This window comes from Ixodes scapularis, unplaced genomic scaffold, assembly GCF_016920785.2.
Source record: "Ixodes scapularis isolate PalLabHiFi unplaced genomic scaffold, ASM1692078v2 PGA_scaffold44__24_contigs__length_19508400, whole genome shotgun sequence".
Lineage (NCBI taxonomy): Eukaryota > Metazoa > Arthropoda > Arachnida > Ixodida > Ixodidae > Ixodes > Ixodes scapularis.
Window position 1 is genome coordinate 7,472,188 of NW_024609873.1, and position 21,829 is coordinate 7,494,016.

The window sequence follows — 21,829 nt, forward strand, 5'->3', positions numbered from 1 at the left end:
ACACTTAAGGGACTCTGACACCCCCCAAAATTTATTATTTTTATTTTCTGCCAGCGATTTAATATGGTGTCAGAAGACTGCTCATTCGATATTTTGCTGCAGCGTCGCGTATATTTTTAATAAAGTAAAAAAAAAAAGCAAAAAGCACAATTGCCCGAAACCGGAACCGAAACTGCACAGGAGGAGAGAGGTACCGGAAGTCACGTCGCTGCGATACTTTTTTCCCCCCAAACGACGCATTTGCGGCTTTTTACACGCCCCCAAAAATAAGTATCATTGTTCTTTTTTATTTTTAATATTGTGTGCGTGCCTTCGATGATCTACGACTTTCATTATATTTGGTGGTCGTGTCTAAACAGTCTAAACCTTGGAAAACGGCCCGTGACCAGGGCGAAGAGAGTGAGAGTGACTCAAGTCAGCCAGTTCTCCATCGGCGGTTTTCGGGCGGAACGAAACCGAATTTTGAGCCGCAAATTCTGTTCTCGGTAGTTGGGTTCTCATATGTCACGTACAAGTAAAAACTTCGGTGAGCATAAATGCCCTGTCAGGTTTCTGCACAAAACGAAGTGCACAAAGTGCCCACAAAACACAAATAAAAAAAAAAAAATAAAAAATGAAAAAAACAATATATATATATATAACATTGGTGTGAACCTGTTTGCATAGTCAAACCGGTCAGTGTGAATTTGTGTGTGTGTGTTTGTATTTTGAGCAAAAACGTGAAGGGTTATAAAAGTACAAAAGTAAAGCCGATTTAGGTACACGTAGCAGAGCGCGTTGGGTACACTACAGTGGTAAAGCGCATCTAAAAGGGTTTTCAAGTACAAGGTAAATGAGACGTGATGTCTCATATTAAGTACCCCGGGTGCAACGTACCTAAAGTAAAGTACTCTAAATACAATGTACTTTACAAGTAACAAGTATTTTATTACAATCTTTCATGATGCCCTTTCATTCCCATCTACGGTGATTTTTTTTTTTTTTTTTAACTGGTATGCATTGCCTAGGGGTAATCAGGGGTGCATGGCCTGTTTTCAAATACAGCGGCGAATATTTGATAGAGTCAAGTGGCCACAGAGAAGCTATTTTCAGGAATGGAGCCAAATTCAGAAGTCTCTCTTCTGAATTTGGCGCCCCTTGCGCTGGATTGTTGCACTCAAGGGAGCTAAATGTACTAGGAGAGAGCATGACGTCAGCCGCGTAGCTTCTGCAAGCAATCCTCTCATAGAGGAGTGTCCTCTCCTGAATGCAAAAAACAGTGAGATAATGTGACACCTGAGATTGGGCAGCGGAAAAATTAAGCAACTTTCGAATAGAGGGAAAAGGCAAAAGAGAATGTTGCTGAACATTGTGACGTTCTGTTCTGTTGTCTTTTACTTCGACTTGAAAATAATTTTTTCGCACCACAGTCTCATGTGCTACATTATGATTAATTTTGCTCCCCTAATATTTGAAACCTCCTCGCTTGCGCTGACCGACCGAGAAGTAGCGAGAGTTCACAAAGCTACGGGAAAGCCGCCACCACTTCGTCTGCTCACGTTTCTGGCAAGAGCAGAATATCCCTCCCAGATTTTCTTCGGAGTTGACAAAGCATCATTTTGTGATACAATTTTAACAAAACCAAATTTGGGGAACGTACTTTGAAATCGGGAATCCTACTTCCCTAAAATAATACCAGAAAAAAAAAAAGAAAAAAAAAAACTTTATGTAAAGTACAAGTAAATACTCAGAGAACGTACTTCAAGAAAATTACAAGTTTCCTAAACCTACTTGAAGTAGTAGTTTCAGTAAAATGTACTTAAAGTACCCAACACTGCTGTTCACACAAAGAATAAAAACTAGAACTGCGAGTGTCTGTCCCTCGTCTATTTCAATGTAAACTGAAACCGAAACTTCGTATTTTTCTTTTTTTATACATGTAATGAGAATGTAGTATGACACTAATTAGCTTCGAACATAGCTTCAAGGTATCTCAAATTTACTTATATTGCAATAAATAGCCAAAATAATTTTATTTAAATAACTCTGACTCAAATTTTAATATTTCACGAAACGAGATGGAACGAGATTCGGCGCTGCGGGGGCTAACGGTGGCGCCGCGGCGCGGCCATCAGCGTATCGATTTGTCGTCGGCTTCAGCAAGTTGTCGCCGTCGTCTGGTAACGGGCTGGCTGCTCGATGTGTTTATGTGCTGTGCTTGCGCTATGCTTGCGCAGGGCGCAGAGCTGCTGCGAGTCGTGAATGTTGTTTACGACCGCTCTAGCCTTTTTAAAAAAATATATAACAAGTTTCCCTGCCCTCCCGTAGAATATTCAATCGGCGATGTTTCTACCTTCTTCTAGCGTGCCAAAAGTAGGGAAGGATCGCGTGCAACACTGCCTTTGCGGGGACCAGATTTGGAGCAGCCGCCTTCTGTGATCGTGTTTTTAGGAGAAAACTTCCGACGAGGACTTTTTCTTCAGCCTCGAGGTTTGACCATCGCTGGCGAATTATCGGATTTCTAAATGAAGCACAAGTGAGGTGAGAGGCCTTTTTAAGCCCATGGCTTTCGTCTGGGTATTCGCTTCGTTTTCTGGGTGCTTTTTGTTACCGTTGAGCGAATGTTTGTGGTGTTTGTAATGTCACTTCTTGAAGAAGTGTGTCTCTCTTTAACTGGGGGTTTATTTTAAGAAAAGGGTTTTCGAGCGTGCTGAATTTAGAAAGATGCTCGTTCGTTTCCCTTTTCGCGTTTCTTTTCGCTACCACCCTCTTGGTCGAACTCTGCGAATCGAAGAAGTAATTGGTTAAAGTCCAACGTCGTCAGCACAGCAGTTTGTGAGTGTGCGTGCTGCGCTCTAAATTGTAACTGAACGCCTTGTAACTGTCGTAACGGACGCATGTTTTCTTATTATAGTTCCTGCACTCATTATTTTTCAGACATGGACAAGGGTGAACCACTCAAACACTTCGAAGAAAGCCGTGATCACCAACTTGTCAATTAATGATGCTCTTCTGCATCATGATCTCATTTATTGATTGATATATTTGGTTGTATTGGCGCATGGGATCTTAGAGATCCTGCTTATCTACGCGAAGTTATTATATGAGCTATGTATTCTGTGAAAACGCGAAAAGGTTTTATCGTTAGATGTGGGCCAATGGCACACTTACGGTCATACCACCTGTGTTATCTTTTTGTTACGGATGTTATTACTTTACAGCTGCGGATGGGCGTTATATATATATATATATATATATATATATTTATTTATTTATTTATTTATTTATTTTGACCCAAGTCGATGGTTACATACATTTTCCTGTTTGCTCTTGATTTTTCTGACAATTTGGAGTCGTTTCCGCTCAATGTGCAGGATATGTCTTGCCGCTTCCTTTCCCCCTCTTTTCGCCAAATGTATAAAAAAAATTGCAGGAGGTAGATGAAAAAAAACAACAACAAAATATAAAACTGCAGCGGAAAAAAAAAAAAAAAAAAAACAGCACGTGGGCCAATGCTAGCGCTATTCACACGCTCGTCTTACCTTTAGATATTCGAGCCTTGCATTTGTGCACCTTTCATGAAATTGGCCACAACGACAGACTTCGCTTTCCTACCCACTGAATTCGGTTCTAAATAGCCTCGGACAAGCAGACAGATGACATCAGTTGACTTTAGGATGGCCACGAGGACGCCCGCAGTTAGCCGTCATACTTGGTGTTAGCCAGTCGTGATCAGAAAACGTAGCTTCAAAGACAGACACGAATATGCGCTGTCACGCCAGCCCCGAACATTCTCCACAGTCTGTGAAAGAGTATTTCTGGTGAGAGCAGCGATGCGGAAGTGCGCGGCGTCGTTTTTGTGCAGGACATCGTAGCTTGACCTTGGAAGCGCGCGTACCCGCACGGTGCCGCAGTCCTGAATGAGCCGCTGGAAAACCGGTTCTTTTGTTTTTTGTGGCTCCGGAAGATAGTACAGAGCGTGTACCGGCCAACCTAACCAAAAAAAAGGCATCGGTGCGGCAGATTTTAAAATTTCGGTGGAAAATAATCGACCGCAGCTGAGCTGGGCTCTGTTTTTTAGGCTCGCTAAATTTGTGGCTTTACTTTCTGGGGTATTTTTACGCCCAACATTTTTACTAATCCCTCATAATTTTATTTTAGTTCGATTGCATGAAAACTTTCGCTCATGTATAAACTGTGACGACTTTCGGGGTGAATCATAGCGCCGCCCGGTCGGTGTCAGGGGCACTGAACGTGTATGGGCACACTGCCTTTCCCTGAATACCTGCATACCAGGCGGCACTGTACAATAAAAGTGCAATAAAAATACAAATACAAATACAAATCATGTTGGAACCACTAGAAGAGATCAATGGTTGGAACTTGTCATTTTGCAGCGCGAAATAAGGGGAACTAAAAGTGCCACCTTTGGTGCTCGAAATAGAAAATTCGTTTTGGCTTGATCGTTGGGATATATTTACTCCCAACGTTTTGAAGAATCCAGAACAATAACTCAAAAATTATGTTTTTAAACAAGCGCATTTTCTCTCATACTATTGATGACTCTTAACTCCCTGAAACTGACATAGCAAGCTTGTCGTTCATGTGTATATTTTCTCTAATTACAAAATTATGATAAGTGTCTATATATACATAATTCCTTCGTGTAGATGATTTTGTTTTCATATATGTGATTTAACTTCTTTACCACCTTATTTTTTTTAACGAATTTGTTTGCAGTTGTCTTTGTTCTTGTTGATTTCTCTACTTAGTTCCTATTTGGGCCTTACATGGACCTTAGTGTTGTCTACATGGGACAAATATAAACAAATTTGTTTTCGAGGTCATCTTTTCCACTTCCTAGCGTTGCCGTTGTTCCCGGCGCAAACAAGGACACCGCATCGAACGCGCTTGCTTCTTATGTTCCGCTCTATTCTCTTGAAAAGTAAAACAGCCACGAACGAGGGAATTTCCAACCCCGGGCGAAGAGATAGGATTAGGAAAAGAGGGGGAAAAAGAACCAGAATAAATGAGCTGACCGGCAAGTCGTGGACTGAGATTGAGTGACTGTCTTCCGAGATTGCAGTGTCTAATTAAGTTTCGAGATACATGCGTGGCTCGAAGTAGAGAAAGCAACTTCCTACGTGCGCGAGCCTACAAGCACGCACCAGCAAACTGGAAACTAAAAGTAAAGCTTTTTTTAAATTATTTTCCTTGTTGTATTTTAGAGAAAGGATCCTATTCAAGGGATAAAAAGACTGCGAGATAAAGGACGAAGACTGGACAAAACAAAAGGAGTCTACGAGTTGGTGCGTGCACGCAGTAACTTCCTGAGCAAAGTGGAATTTTATGCATGCTGCTTAGTGCGTGTTTTCGTCATTCGATGAACGGATAGACGTGGTTTAGAAGAATGTGCTATCTCTTCAGGCATGATTAGAGCTTCCTTTCTTTTTTTGTATCTGTAGATAAAGTGTTTACCAAAAATTACATAGACGATTCGGTGTTCAGTGTTGCATCCCATTTCTAGCTTCTCAGATGTAATTAATACGAATTGGAATGAATATAGACTCGAGCGACGTAACGCCGGGTGGCGGTTGTGTTGTTCTACTACAAGTTATTTTGACAAACGCATAAATCAGAAAGGCTAAAAAAAAATATACAAAAAACATTTCTTGGATTTATGCTGGCGCCTTCGCCTAAATTTGGTTCGTCGCTTTTTTTTCTTTTTTTTTTTTCTCTCATTTCTGAAAAGGCTGTGAGGGCGCGCAGGCAAGCTGTTGGTAGCGTTGGTAGTTAATCATGTCCTTTAACACCTAAAATTGTAATGCAGGAAAGGAAAAGTAAAAAAAAAAACTTTTAGTGGAAGGAACGAGCACGTCTCAAATTTTAGACGGTCCCTTCTGTGTCCGTTCCTTCGAGTGAAAAAAAAATTTTTTTTTTTTCTGCATTATTGTTTTTTGGTGTTGAACGACATGGTCTGCCATTTTTGTTTTACGCCTTTTTTTGTGTATGTGTTGGAGTCGGATTTAAGCGAAATAGACACCGGCCAGCGCCAATTTTATGTGCGCGAATGAAACGGGGATTTATAAGGCGGAATTGCATAAAAAGAAATAAACGCCACAAAACATGGACATGACATGTCTGAGCCACGGACATCTAGTGGACATTATTGAGAGTTTGAAATGTCACGTGAATAAATATTGTTTGAGATTTTCTCCGATAAACCTGGTGGGCTTAAGGCCGCGGTCCCACTGAATGTGGCAGTTTAGGTACTTTTCGGCAGGCCATTACTCATCTCCTTTTAAATACAGTTTTTTTGGATTGATGTCATTTGAAAGGCAATGCAATCCTCTTTCATTTGATATTATGTATGTGTTGGTTTTTACTGTTCATGCGCATTTGTAGCGTTGCGAATATGATGGCGCGGACCCTCACTTGCTCCGCTAGTTCATGTTTTATGAACAATCCATTAAAGATAGCACGGTTCCAATATAGCAGTTTTGTTAAGATGATGTCGGAGCAGAATCTAACGATCCACTTTTTTATATTTGCACTACTTTGTTTTTTTCATCCCTCCAAATATTGCCCTAAAATTGACATTTTTCCGCACAAATATGTTTTTAATGACAAGAGCTAGGGCAATGAAATTAGCTACAGATGTAGTGCTTATAATTGGTAATATGCAGAAAAAAATTTAATATTGTGTAAATTTTTTTTGTTTAGATATTTTATATCAAACGTAGCACTTTTTTGTGCTTCGTGTCATGGTAGTTCAAATGCCGCTGAAGAAATAATTAAACTATGATAAAATCTTTTATAACATTGAGAGCTACAATGGTTGCCCAAGAGGTGGACGATGGCTTTTTTTCATTTTCAAAGTCATAACGCTCCAGGAGCCCTTCAAACTTACCTGTTTTTGACGCATATCTGTTTTGGACATCAAACAGATTTATTGGCATTGAATAACATTTATAGTTTGGAATAGATATACATTGCGATGTATTAAATTTTCACAATGATATTGCTTTGGTTTCTTAATAGGTGTAGAGCTTAGCTAATTTTAAAAACAATTAAAAACTGTTTGGGTGTTTTGTTGCGCTACCTGGCGGATGGCAGACAAACTGCTGATTTCTAATGTTCAAAAAATTTCCGAGGGCGGCGTTGGCGTCTGTATCATCATCAATCTCCGTGTCTTTTTACCCTCACATTTAAAAATATGTTGGAAGGTTTACTATCGATAACTGAATGGTTTAAGTACTGGGTCAGGCAAAAAATCTAAGACCAATATTTACACAAGCGTAGCGTGATATAATGTGTTCATTATTCGATATGATTGAAATCAATAAACAATGAAGACGAAGAGGAAAAGAATACACCCGAGTTCACTTCATGCCGAGAGTCACTAAATGAGCTTTAAAGTATCGGCACTCCGTTCCCCAAAATTGTTTTGGGCGCCGCCATTTTGGGTCTTGCTCAGAGCAAACGCAACTGCCGATCATCGTGATCTAAAAGTACGACTTCCTCAGCATTAGATGCGGTGCTAGGAAGCTGATGCAATATTGCAATGCTCTGTCGCTGGTTGTTTAAACATTTGTGAGGGAAGGAAAAGCCTTTCCTGTGATTTTAGATAAAGCTTCATATAACTGGCAACCATGATTTTAAGCCACAATATGGCCAAGTGTCGTTACTCTGAACCGTAGCTAATTTACTGACACAAGCGGGAACAATGAAGAAGAGGCAGGTGTCAAAAGGTAGTGGCTTGTGGAATCCACGGGGCTTACGATATGGCCCCTCCAGGTATTACTGGGTGGAGCACTTCATGTGCCCTTTGCTTAGGGTGGAGCACGACATCTGGCCATTTTGTCCCCCTCTTTTATTTTTATTTTTTGTTCAGAAGCGCGTGAAAGAGCGTGTCCCTGCACGCGCTCGTGGCGCTGATTGTGCTATGGCGACATTTTGTTTTCGTCGATTTCTTTGTATTTTCCCCGTGAGCGCGTGCTGTCGGCATCGGGTACTACAGAGGGTGGCATCACCCTAAACAGAAGGACATTGCACCCTAGGTATTACAAGCCTCTTGAACAAGAGCATGAATAGTGTTATTAAATAAGCTACGCTTGAGAGTAGCCATGCTTGGCCTTAGTATGGCTTAAAATTATGGTTGCCAGTTATTTGAAGCTTTATCTGAAATCACAAGAAACGCTTTTCCGTCCCCCACTTTAAACAGTTTGCGACAAAGCAAAGCAACATTACATGAGCTTCCTAACACCGAATCTAATGCTGACGATGTCGCACTTTTGAATCATGACGATCGGCAGTTGCGCCTGCTCTGCAGAAGCACCAAAATGGCGGCGTTCGCAACACTGTCGGGGAAGAGAGTGCCGATACTCTAAGCGCAGCTCATTTATTGGCTCTAGTTGCCGCGAAACTCCTTTTCCCTGACTGAAACTGAAAGTAAATATGAATAATACACCATTATTATAGCTTATTTAGTTATAACCAAATACACATAATGAGAGGAGGAAGCGGGCGGGTAGGAGAAACGCGGGTTTTATACGCGACCGTTCTAACCGTCTCAAAAGAGAGAACGCACGAGCTTGCGCTGGTTTAGAAAAAAAGGCATCCAAAGAAAAGAGGCGGCACACTGTGTTCTTTGTTATTATGCGTCTAATTGCAAATTGTTGTGTCTATGTTTATTCAGCCGGAAGTTAGTCTGCCTTAGTGGGCGTCTGGTGTCTCAGCTGTAGATGAGCAATTTAGCCAGTGCGGTACAACCGAAAACCTGGGGTCTTTAACGTGCACCACGCAGTAGTGATACACGACCGCACGCCGGTGCGATGCTCTTCCAGATCGAAACGGGCAGGGGCGGGGTGGGTTCTGCAGCGCGAGCTTTCGCTCCCAGTGCTCCGAGCTGGTGTGCGCTAGACCATGCACTCGGCAACCAACCCCCCCTTGTGCGTCTAATTTATATACAGGTATAAGTATTTGAAGATCGACAATGGACGTCGATCGTCTCGAGGTAATGTAACGTAATAACATTATATAAATTATGAACTGGTTGAAGGACTGAACGACTTAATTTTTCAATTCTTGGATTGTAATGTGGCGGTAGCCTATTGTACTTTCTGTTGATGAAGAGCAGTATGAGGTGACGAGGTAATGATTAAATGATGAGGCTCTATAAGGACGACGACATTAATGGGTGTTGAACCACAACGTACAGTGCCAGACTTTTTTCAAGTATCGTGTTCCCAAAGACTTTCTTCACCCGCAACAAAATATGGTAGAATCAATGAGGATGTTGCTTTACAACTGTACGTGGAACAGGAAAACTGCACTGTGCAGAAGCGCGGCTTATTCGTTAATATGAGGGACGGATTTCTAGCAGCATTCCCTGATTGACTACTTGGAACAAATGGCCTCGTTGACGTAAAGTGTCCCCGTTCCAAAAGATTCTTGAAGCATACTTAAACCGCGAAGGAGTATGAGGCGAAAAATAAGAAAAAGGAGTCTGGTGTGAAAGGTCCAGATCACCACCGTAGCTCCTACTATCAAATACAAGGGCAGTTACACAATACACAAAGAAAGGTTTGTGATTTAGTTATATTTACACTTAAGGGCATTGATATCCAACCTATTCAGAGAGATGACACCTCCTGGTCAACCAACATAGAGCCTTTTCTACTCAAGTTTTACATGGAAGGCCAGACTTCCGCTGAAATTCCTCACGTAGGCGAGTTGTCCGACCGAATAAACTGCCATTACTCCCGATGTGGGTATCTCTCGATCTTTGTTCGTAAGCGATAGTATCATGAGATCGAAGGGTGTGGCTATTCTTCCGCCGAATATTGATTCGGCGGGTTTTTTTCCGTGTAAGATGAGACCGATGCGTGCTGCCGGAACAAGAACCTGGCGATTCTTCACTGAACTGCTTCTTCCGTAAGCTTCAAAAGGGATTTTTTTTTTTTTTCGTTTCGCACACCATCTGTTCTGCTTGCCCGTTAGTTGCAGGATGGTATGGTGCACTAATGTGATGCCTGATGCCGTTTTTTTTTTTTTCTTCAAAAACTTGTTTATTTTATTTGAAGCAAGATTTGGCGCGTTATCAGAGAAAAGTATTTTCGGTAGGGCAAAAGTAGGTAAAAGAGACCGTAGAACGTCAATGACGTGTTTGGACGTCGTGGCAGACATCGTGTAAACTTCCAGCCACTTAGAGTACGCATCGTACATGACTCCGCAGATGTGGATACGTTTCGCCACCCACCGACTGAATAGTGGATCGTTTTCAGTTACTGTTCGAGTCTTTCCACAAAGTTAGCCCAGGTGCCAGGACTTTTGTCGAAAGCGGTAAGTGTTCGAAACGTCGACAACGTCGGTAGCCACGTGTTGTGCTTGAAACTGGACACTTACCAATCGCTGAGAAGAAACTTGCTTGTTCGTCTGCCATGAGTCGTCCGATATCCGGTCATCACCACAACACCATCTCCCGACAAAACTGGTCTTCATTGTGCGCATGTCCATGGATAGCAATCACGTCAACTTATAAATTCCCGAACGCTCATAACTTGCCGTCGCTAAACGCCGTTCATTCATAGCGTCTTCATTGCAAATAAACGTCTTCCTATTTCTTCTGATGGTTTCCCTAAGCTGTACTTACAACATAATGTGTGTCGGTACTTCCGAAAATATTGCAACGGCGTTTGTTTTCCGGGAACTATGATGTAACAACCTTTACAACATCTTCCGGACCTCGTGAAACACAATATTTCGTGACGTTATTTTAGTCGTCATTAAAATGGTGAGGTAAGTACCGTAAATCGCGAAGCAGTTTACTCGACGTCCGCTTCCACTGGTTGAGTCTACTGAGCGTGCATTCCTGCAGAGGAAATTTTCATTGATAGAATATTGACACGTCAATGAACATTTGATTCCTTCTTGGTAAGATTTATTGCGAAAGCACGTTAGAACCGCCGACCGCATCTCCCTATATCAGACAACAATTTATACCCAGCCTGACAGTCTCGCATACATCCGCTTGCTGGGCCACGCTACTTGAGCTAGCTGAGCACAGCTGGCAGCGGCGCGAGCAAGGCCACGAGGGGAACGTGATGGTGCTCGAGCCATCCCACTGTGAACCAATGTTTCGGCCACCCCACGGGTGCGTGTCGCCATCTGTTGGTTGAACTAACGCCTTGTTCAAGATGGCTGCCGTGGGACCGCAGCCTTAATAGAATTTGTGTAAAACCAATTTTTTCAAGTATAGGTGGTATCGAGGGCGCCAAGATGTTACGAACGTAAAGTAAATTATACAATGCTTAAAAAAAATACAAGTTTGGATACACATAGAATTTCTACTATAAACGTTGTATTTACAAGCACGTCAAAAATCACATAGCTCTCACTCTTTAAAGTTGTCTCTGTCATTGTGAAATAACAGGTATTCAGTGTGTGTGTCATGGATTGCGCGTGAAATGTCCAGGCGATATCCCAAGTCCTACAGCGTACGGGGCACCTTATGTACGCATCGAATTGTTCAAGAACACCTTCCTGTTGTAAACGCAATCCTCCTCAGAACTTTTTTTTTTTATTTTTGCTTTGCAGATTACATATGTGTTATGCCGAATGATCTGGGTTGCCAAGCTATGGCGCCGTACGTTACAGGAGCTGGAACACCGCCTGAACTTTTTGCGCGTAACCAATGGCACATACATTAAATATTTATAATTTCATACTGCCCGAAAAGCATTTCGCCTTGGTTGTAAAGTAAACTTGAACAGTATATTTTTCTATGCCCATTCAAACTATGTTTCTTTTTTTTTTTTTTTTTTTTTTTGTAAAATCCCGTGTGCGCTGTAAGAAGATATCCAGGAAGGATACATCATAATTTTGTAATATGTCTGCTTTTGATACATTGGTGACTCACCGTTGCGCGCGTTTCATTATGTCACACGTGGTTGCGCGCGTTTCATTATGGGATGTTTTGATCCCGCCGATGCCGACGCCGAATTTTCTTTCTGCGACACAAGCTCCTAAACGTTGTAGCGTTAAAATAAATTAATATATATATACATATATGTATATATATATATATATATATATATATATATATATATATATATATATATATATATATATATATATATATATATATATATATATATATATATATATATATATATATTGTGAGGGTGATAAAGAGTGATTTAATGGCGTAGATGATTCGCTGCCACACACTGAGCAATGCTCTTAGTAGCCACTGAACCGAGCCAAGTGCACGTGCTTGACAATCCTCTCTCGGCCCCTCGTCGTCTTCTATCCAACACTTCCCCCGGCGGTAGAAGGGCCGGCCACCGGCACTGGCGTCTTCAGAGGTGGGGTGGATGGTAACGTTTCATTCGTGATATATGAACAATATCGCGTGACTTGGTGCGATGATCTCGGGGAGGTGCGACGGGCTCTATTTCGTAGGATGTAGAAGAGATGCGGCGAAGTATACGAAATGGGCCGACGTATTTGTGGAGCAACTTTTCGCATTTTCCTTGCTTACGGATTGGTGTGGCGAGAATAACTTGATCGCCAACTTCGTATGTGGTGTCGTTGTGAGTCTCATCGTGTCGAAGCTGTTGTTGCTGCTGAGATTGAAGGGTGCTGAGACGCGCCAGTCGTCTAGCATCGTCGGCACGGCCGGCAACCTCCGAAGGGTAAGATGACATCGGAGAATCAGGCACAAAGGGCAATACGGTGTCGAGAGTGGTGGCGGGTTGACGGGCAAATAGCAGATAATACGGCGAGAAGCCCGTCGTGGCCTGACGAGCGGTATTGTATGCAAAAGTAACGTATGGAACAATAACGTCCCATTGTGTTTGATTTTCTGCAACGTATATGGACATCATTTGCGACAGCGTGCGGTTGAATCGTTCTGTTAGCCCATTGGTTTGCGGGTGATAGGCGCTGGTTAGTTTGTGAACTGTGTTGCATAGGTGGTCTGAGAACGTTGCGGAAAAAACGATGACGTCGTCGAGATAGCAGAGGCAGGTGTTCCAGGTTAGGCCGCGGAGTATGGTGTCCATCATTCTTTCGAACGTCGCCGGAGCATTACACAGCCCGAAAGGCATCACGTTAAATTGGAAAAGACCGTCTGGGGTGACAAATGCAGTCTTCGGCTTATCCGTTTCAGCTACCGGGATTTGCCAATAACCGCTACGTAGGTCTAAGGAAGAAAAGAAGGACGAGCCTTGAAGTGCATCCAGCATATCATCGATGCGAGGGAGGGGATAAACGTCCTTTTTGGTGACCTTGTTCAGGCGCCGGTAGTCAATACAGAAACGCCACGAGCCGTCTTTTTTTTTCACCAGAACCACGGGAGACGACCAAGGGCTTGTTGAGGGTTGTATAATGTCGCTCTTTAGCATATCGGTCACGTGTTCTTGGATCACTTTCCGTTCTGCAAGGGATATACGATATGGACGGCTTTTTATAGGAGATGCCTGGCCTGTGTCGATCTGATGGTGCACTTCCGATGTCTTTGAAAGCGGTGATCGGTTGAAGTCAAATAAGTCACTATATGTCTGCAGGAGATCGACAAGAGCGTTCCGTTGGTCTGTATGCAAATTGGTGTCAATCATCTGCGTTGTTAGGGCGGAGGAGCACACATTCTTTGAAATTGATGGCGGTAGAGGAATGGAATTGTCATTTAACAAAGTACTGTAGATTTCGTGCTGGTAAGTTCGAATGATCGCGATTGCAGTTCCTCTAGGTAAAATAATTGGAATGGGTGAGGCGTTTGTGAGGTACAAATTAACACGGTTTCCAATGACGATTACGGTGGAGTAGGGTACAAGCAAGCCCTTCTGCGTGAAGCTGTTAGGCAGCGGTTCAACAAGTCCGTAAGTGTCTTGGAAATGCATATTGGACGTGAGTGTTACGGCACAAGCAGTCAATGGAGGCAGGTTTATATCAGTTGTAGTTCGGAGGAGAACGGGATGCAAGTTAGGATTATCTTCGATATCTGAACAGTTCAAATGGAGCTGGCGCTCGCCGCAGTCGATTACGGCATCCGTTGATGCCAAGAAGTCCCAGCCTAGTATTACGTCGGCAACGCAGCTGGAGAGAACTGTAAAGATGACAATATACCGATTTGCACCAATGATCACGGAGAAGGTTGAACATCCGAGAGGTTGAACCAAGTCTCCATTCCCCATTCGTAAATAGCGTCCAGGTGCTGGCGTCATAACTTTCCGCAAACGTCGGCGAAAACTCTCAGAAATGCATGATTTGGCGGCACCAGTGTCGACGAGGGCAATGAGGTTTTGTCCGTTAATTTCAACAGCAACAGTAGTGGGGCCATCAGTCGGAGGATTTATATAGCAATTTGTTACTGCAGCCTGACCTCCTGGGGCGACGCAGGCTGCTGGCTTCAGTTTGACGTCTGGTGAGTTGGAGCGGCGACGTTGAGGGGCGACACCGAACGCGGTCGTCGAGGGTAGGGAGACGGAGATCGGCTTCGGCGGCTGTCGCGATGTGAGAAGGGGGCTTGATTTTGAGGCTGGTTGTCAAAAGGGCGAGCGTCGTCATCAGTAAAATAGCGTGGGCGAGGTTCAGGGTAGCGCCTATACTCGTTGGCATTCGATTGTCGGCGGCAATATCGGGCGACATGACCGGGTGTGCAACAGTAGAAACAAATGGGTCTGTGGTCTTCAGTCCTCCAAATGTCGCACTTTCGGCGAGGGATGTGTGGTCTCGACGTGAGTGGGGATTGATGCGGTAGGTAGAAGGGTTGCGGGTCGTGTGGCATTGAGCATACCAGTGCAGGTGCGGGCGGCGCAGCGGTGCATGTCGGGGTCGCTGGTGTAAATGAACCCAACGCAGCCCGGAGCTCGTCCTGCACAACTTTCTGCACGCTGTGCGCTTGGGGACGAGGTTGGGGAGTGTCGGCAGACACACGGAACTGATCTAAAAATGATCGCAATTCTTCGCGAATAATATTGCGAATCAGCGTCGGTAGATCAAGATTAGAAACAGAGGCAATAGAGACCTCTGGTAGGCGATCAAAAGGAGGCTTTGAGATGCGAGCGCTCTGTAGTTCCTCATATGTCTTGCACTCGGTGATGAGCTGTTGAACCGTCGTAGGCGATTTGGGAGCGACGATGGCGAAGAGGTCTTGTGAGAGCCCCTTGAACAAGTGCCGGATGCGATCTTCCTCTGTCATTTGAGGATCGACTCTGCCGCAGAGACGGAGAACGTCCTCGATGTAGCAGGTGGAAGACTCTGCAGTGGACTGAAATCGGTGAGCGAGTTTATCTTTCGCCTGCTGCTTGCGGTGTTCAGGTTTTCCAAATGCGTCTGAGAAGGCGGCTGTGAAAGCGTCCCACGAGTTCATTTGATCTTCATGATTGTCGAACCACTGCAATGCAGTGCCCGTCAAATAAAACACTGCATTGGCCAGTTTGAAGCTGTCATCCCAGTGATTGTGATGACTTGCCCTTTCGTAACTCTTGAGCCAATCAGTTACGTCCATGTCGGGTGAGCCACTGAAAAGAGGAGGGTCCCTTTGTCGGTTCTTGATGCGCGGTGCTGACGGTGTTGAACCAGCAGATTGTTGCCCGTTGGAAACACCGGCAGATGGTTGGCCGTTGGAATTGCCTCTCTCTTGGGACATGGCCGGAAGAAGGCGTCTATTTCGCAACTCCAGAATCGGGTTATGGAGCGGAGAGGTCGAGGAACTTAAAGCACCTCCACCACCTGAGAGGGGCCGAGAGAGGATTGTCAAGCACGTGCTTGACAATCCTCTCTCGGCCCCTCGTCGTCTTCTATCCAACAATATATATATATATATATTTGTTCTTGGGAGCAAGGTGGGGCACAGACACACTGGAAATACAAATACTGTGATACACGAGGAAGACAGCTAATATACTGATAGTGAAATACACGTGTACAAAAGTACCGCGATGCGTGTCAAAAATACTCTTGAAAAATAGAAAAGTATCTTGAAACACAAATGCAGGAATACATTTTGCCGGGGCAGTAATACTATAGTCAGTTGCAACTTAAGAAGGTAGAGCGAAAGAAAGGAGGAAGGGTAGGAGGAAGCAGACAGAACGCTAGAGAAAGGAGGAGGTTTCCCCCTCTCCAGCGTTCCCCTCCCCAGTGTTCCTTTTCCTCGCCGTTCCCTCTTGAGCTGTAACTTACGACAACATACATTAAAAAAGCGATGTAAATTAACCGGCAAAACGTTACTATCTGTGAAACAGAAACGAAATGACCATATTGCTACATTTTTTTAATCTCTTTTATATGAAAGCAATACAAAACAAAAGTAAATATACGACTGTGCTGTTACACTAGACTATATTTGATGAGAAGTAGCTTCTTAAATAGCTCGTCGGCCAGCCGCTGCTGATTTGGGCAAAGAGTCATGCCGGCAAGCAAAATTATGCGTTCCACAACTGTCGGCGAACGCCGGTTCATATTAAAACGAACGAAGACCGCCTTCACATTGGAATAGTTTTAAACTAATAACATGTACTCGGTTTCCTACGTATCAGAAGACCTCGCTTGGAGGTGGTAATATGTAGGTTTCGTTGACTGCTAAGGTGAAAAAGAAGTCCTCCAGTGCAAACGAAAACTCATACTAACCGTGGCGTAAGGGTTAAAGCTCAACTTTGGCGTTCTCGTACCCAAAATTATTTTCACATAGAATTGCCATGTTCCTTTTAACATAGAGCTGTAGATCTAGAGGGTTTTCAACAGGTTGTAAATGCTTTCCACCCAGAATGCAGTGCAGGTTTTCTTAATACATATCGCACTCCTTCGAAGCAATGCCAGATGAACCTCGAAGTTCGTTTTTCTCCCACTTAAATACTCCCGAAAGGTCAGTGTCCCATAGCCACACCCTGGGCGCATTTTCTGTAGTCATTTCAAGCCGTCGCCTTGGAATGAAATGGTGCGATATTGTCCGATGCTCCGAAGGGTCCCAACTTTACCCTCGTCCTAGTAAATGAGACTGAAAGCGCAACGTAGACTTGTAAAGCTTGTACCCACAATGCCTTCAACATTTTGAATCTATACTCCGTGTCACTAGTTGTGTGCAGTGCAGGCGACGGTAAAGCCAGGCGAATAGAGAAAGGACGAGCGCTAGAAAGGTGCGACGGGAGAGGGGGTCATGGAGGGCGAGGGGAGTAGGGAAGAGCACTAAAAACGTTAGAGAGCAACGAGGTTTCTCTCCTCTACAACGTTCCGTTGCAACTCAAGAAGGTAGGGCGAGGGAAAGGAAAAGGAAGGGGGGTGGGGGAAGGAAGCGGACGGAACGCTGGAGAGAGGACGAGTTTTCCCCATCTCCTCTCCAGCGTTCCGTCCGCTTCCTCCTTCCCGGCCTTCCTTTCTCTCGCCCTACCTCGAAACAGACTATAGTGCTTGCCCGTTCTCAGTCGCCTGGCGTTGCCCTTGCCTGTGCTGCACGCAATTAGTGACACGGAATATAGAAAAATAGTCGCCGAACTGAGGCACCCCGGAAAACATATTATCTTTAGAGAACAGGGGAGTCACGAATCTCGGGGGCATAATGTTCCAAAAGGAAAATTGGTTCGCTCGATGAGAAAACCTAAAGGTCCCACTCACTGTGCGTACACTCTACCCCTTCTAGACACGAAAAAAATAAAAAAATAAAAAGACAGTTCTACAGTCGCTTAAAGGGGTCATGAAACGCTTTTCCAACTTTTTCCTGTTTAGCTTTCCTCCTCAACTCATAAATCTCGCATTCCACCAAACAGTTCAAAAAGACGAAAAGAGGGGAGGCTTCTCTTGCTCGGAATCTGGTTTGTGTAATCGGACAGAGCCATCGTCCCCCTAGAAGATTAGCCCGTCGCTCAAAATTCAGACAAAAGTTGCTTTCCCCACCCCGTTCATCCCGGAGCTGACAGTGCTGTGGAAGCTACGTGCTCGTTGGGCCAGCCACACTTGCCACATGATCACGCTCCTCCGCGCATACCCACGCGCAGGTTAGGATATCAAGGGAGGCGGCTGATTGGTTCGGTAAGCGCGTAGCTTTCACCACAATGTCAGCTTAGGGATGAAGGGACTAAGTGAGGTCCGGTTTTGTGTGACGTCAGTTTGGACCCGATGACGCGCTTTTGGGACCGCGGATGTATCACAGTGAAAAGCCAGAGAGCTTACGAAGGGGAGGAGGTACGAAATAGTCCGCTGTGTTTTCAAATTTTCGCACTGAAAGTCAGGCTTTTGACTTTCTACCTTTTTTTTTTGGCCCACTGAACGGTGTGCTATTAGTAAAATCGCAATCGAAAATGATTTATCCCAACCCAAAATCCGTTTCATGGGCCCTTTAAAGGGATACTGAACCGAAATTTGGATTTCGCAAAGTAAGGCTGCAGAAGTGTTGAACGGGAAGCTACGAACTCCAAAACATCACTCGTATATCGATATCTCTAACGGACGGCCGTACTTTTGGAAAAGAAGGGCGCGATCAAGCGAGTTCTCTGACGTAACTGTCCTCCGGGAGAATTTGAGAATGAGGAGAAGCGGCCTCGCTTCTCTCCTCCTCGCTTCGGTTCACCAGCTTGACGGGACGTAGCGAGGAGGAGAGAGAATGGGCATCGTGACGTGCCTTGCCTCGTCCGCCTCGTCGGCCGGGTTCAATCGCGCACTTCTTTTCCAAAAAATACGGCGATCCGTTAGATATATCGCCGTATGAGTGATATTTTTTGGTTTTGCAGCTTCCCGCCTATCCGCCCAGCCTTGTTTTGTGAGCTCGAAATTTCGGTTCAGTATCCCAAGCTACGGAGCTTCTTGGAAAAAATGAGTTAGAAGTGAATTCTAGTGTATCTTTACCCCGTGAACCCGAATACCCAAACCATTTTCTGCGTAAGTATTGTTAAACGTGAGAAAAACGCGAAATACAGTCGCTGTCCGTGACGTCATCGACGGCTCTTTTGGCTGCCCAAGGCTAGGGAGGCGGGGCTTCAGTCCTATTTTGAAATTGCTCGTATGACTCTCCGACGCGTCGCATTGAAATATAATTTTGATATCTGTTATTCTAAAGGCCAAATGAACGCAATTCAATCGTTTTTTCTCAAATGTAGAAGTGCCCCATCTTCCCTTTAAGCTTTCGCTCAAAACTCACTGATTTTTTTTTTTTTTTTTTTAACATGGTAACGAGGTACATTGGCCTGGAATTGTGTCGCGACACGAGAAATACACCGAATATGTATTCCGATACTGAAATACACATACCGTATGAGAAAAAAAAAGTATCGCGATACAAAAATATAAATACTAAAAGTACTGAAATACTATCGGGATATAATGCCTGTGTCCCACTAGAGCGACAGACAGAGACAAAAGACAGCGACAAGCCTCAATCAAACCCATGCAGCATGCTCGCGATGGTACCTTTGGCAGGCGTCTAGTCGTTCGGTGCTCGTGAATGAAGCACGAGGGATCGTACCATGATGGAACTTAACCCGAGACTGGGGTAGAAACAGAAACTTAAAAGTAGAAGGGACAGAGACAAGTGGAGAAGAGAACGTCTCAGACGCAGCTAAAAGATCTATTTAGTCCCACATCCTTATATACTCACAACCACAAGGTCACCCAAACACTCAACATGCCCCTTTCAAAGACACAACACACCAGCGACAAGCCTCAAAGCCTGACAAAGATAGCGTCGCGTGCATGATGCTCGTGTTTGAGCATAGCCTCCTTTATTCTACGAATCCTCTCAAATCGCGAAAGACTCTGGTTTGAGGCTTGTCGTTGTCTTTTGTTTCTGTATGTCGCTCTAGTGGGACACGGGGTATCACTTGCGTCGCGATACTGCCCAACCCCGCTCGAGAGGCACGTCAGCAAAAGACCCGCTGTCCCTTCTCCGATAGATCCTCGGCAAAAATAGCAGCCTCCCCGCCAGCCATCCGAGTTCGCCATTTCTTTGGCACTTACTCTGAAATTGCCAGCGCCAATTCTCTAGCACGAAGGGTCGTTTAGACCGAAAAGGGTCTATCGGATCCTTTCGAGGAGGGTTTCATAGACCCTTCTGGCGGGCTCATCGAACAACGTTGGTGGCCTTCCACAATTGGTCAGACTCTTAGGACTCTTACTGCGACGTCTTTAGCGGGAATAATTCCACTTTTCTCCGGGGAAGTGAGAGTAACGTCAGCGTTGGTTCGAGAACGCGACAACTGCTAGCTCCTCCACCGTGCTTTCTAGGCACACACACACACCACCGAACTCGTCATTCGCGACGGGTAATCTTGGTCGCGACGTCGCGGGCAGGAGGCGCAGTCGTACATGGTACGGCTGCGCTCGGTCTGCAGACACGATAACAAGTATCTGCGAGCAGGCCTCAGGCACGTTTGCTTCTATGTTCGGAACGGGTCTGTTGACAGCCTTCGTATGACCAATGGCAATGCGACCGTCGTACGACGAAGGAACACGCCATCTCCAGATGTGTATTAGCTTTAGTCTCCTCTCTGCAGACCTGTTCGAAGTATTGACGCCAACGTGCTTGCAACATGTGTGAGGCCTCTGTCATTGCGCGTCTTTTGCGTCATGTACGAAGGGATTGGGAGGTCCTCAATGTCGGTAAAGAGAGGCATTCAAGGTAGACGAAAGGTCACGCTGGATCGACGAAGAGAACGGCAGGGGGAGGCATCCTCGAATGCCTCCCCGTAGCTGGCAGTGGAGAGTATCAGAGGATCAGCGCAACATCTTGTATACGTTGCGGCGGTTGAAGTCCGAGCTCGGGTGATATCTGTGGGGAGGAAGCGGCGCACGCGGAAGAAGAGAGCATCGTTGGGGTGAGTCGCTCCCGGATGGGGAACCCGGGAAGAGGAAGCCGTGTATACTTTGGGGATTTCGCCGCGACGTTGCGTCGTCGTCGGGAATTCGGGTCACGCGCGCTGCCGGGCCTTTGGCGCGGCTCTTGCGCCGCATCTTCCTTCCACCACGCAGCGACTGGCTTTTCTTGTACGGGCAACTTTTCTTCTACGTTCGATTTTCTCTTTATTTCGGACCGAGATGTCATTTCGGTTCATTTCGTCTGAAGGGGAGGCACTTCTTTTTTCTTGCCTTTATTTCCGTTCCGAGTCGTTCCATCTCTCTTGTTTTGAATTTTTTAATTTATTTTTACGATCGCGATGTCATTGTCATCCGCGTCCTCACTAGTACGTGACAGGCGCCTTTCTCGGCTCTGCCTCGTTTTTTTTCCCCCTTATATTTGTTGGTGTTTTTTCGAGGGTTGCTCCATTGCATGTCGCGATTTGACCGCTCTTCTCTCCTCTTTTTTTAGCGGCTAAACGATTCTCACTTCGCTTCATTCATATTCTTTATATTCTAATCTTCACGCTACAGAAAAAAGAAAAAAGAAAAAGAAAAAGAGCTAAGGAAACTTACTTCTTGGGGTCTCTTTTAATGCAGGACACCCCGACGTGGTCACGTCGACAGGCGAAACTAAAGTTGCTTCTCTCGGCTATCTGAGACTCGTGTCTCTCGTTCGCAAACTGTCAGCTTCGCTTATTGTTCACGCTCTCTTTCTCTCTTTCCTTGTATAGTCCGTCTCCCTTTACGTTGGACCACAGCGAGCGCTACGAGTCATCCCAACCAACTTAGCACTGCGAACGTATCACCTGACTAGGCGCCCCACTCGTCGCTGTCCCTCTCCCGAAGGTCACGTGACACTCAAGAGGCATTAAATGAAACCTCGATGGCTGGTGTAGCGTCCTTTGCAGACCGTCGGAAGGCGAAACTAAGTTCTCCGTTCGCTTCTCTTTCGTCCGGGTCTCCCCGTCGTTGCGTCGTTCATTTCCCCGCATCTCGGCGGCGTTCCCGCTCCGACATTGCT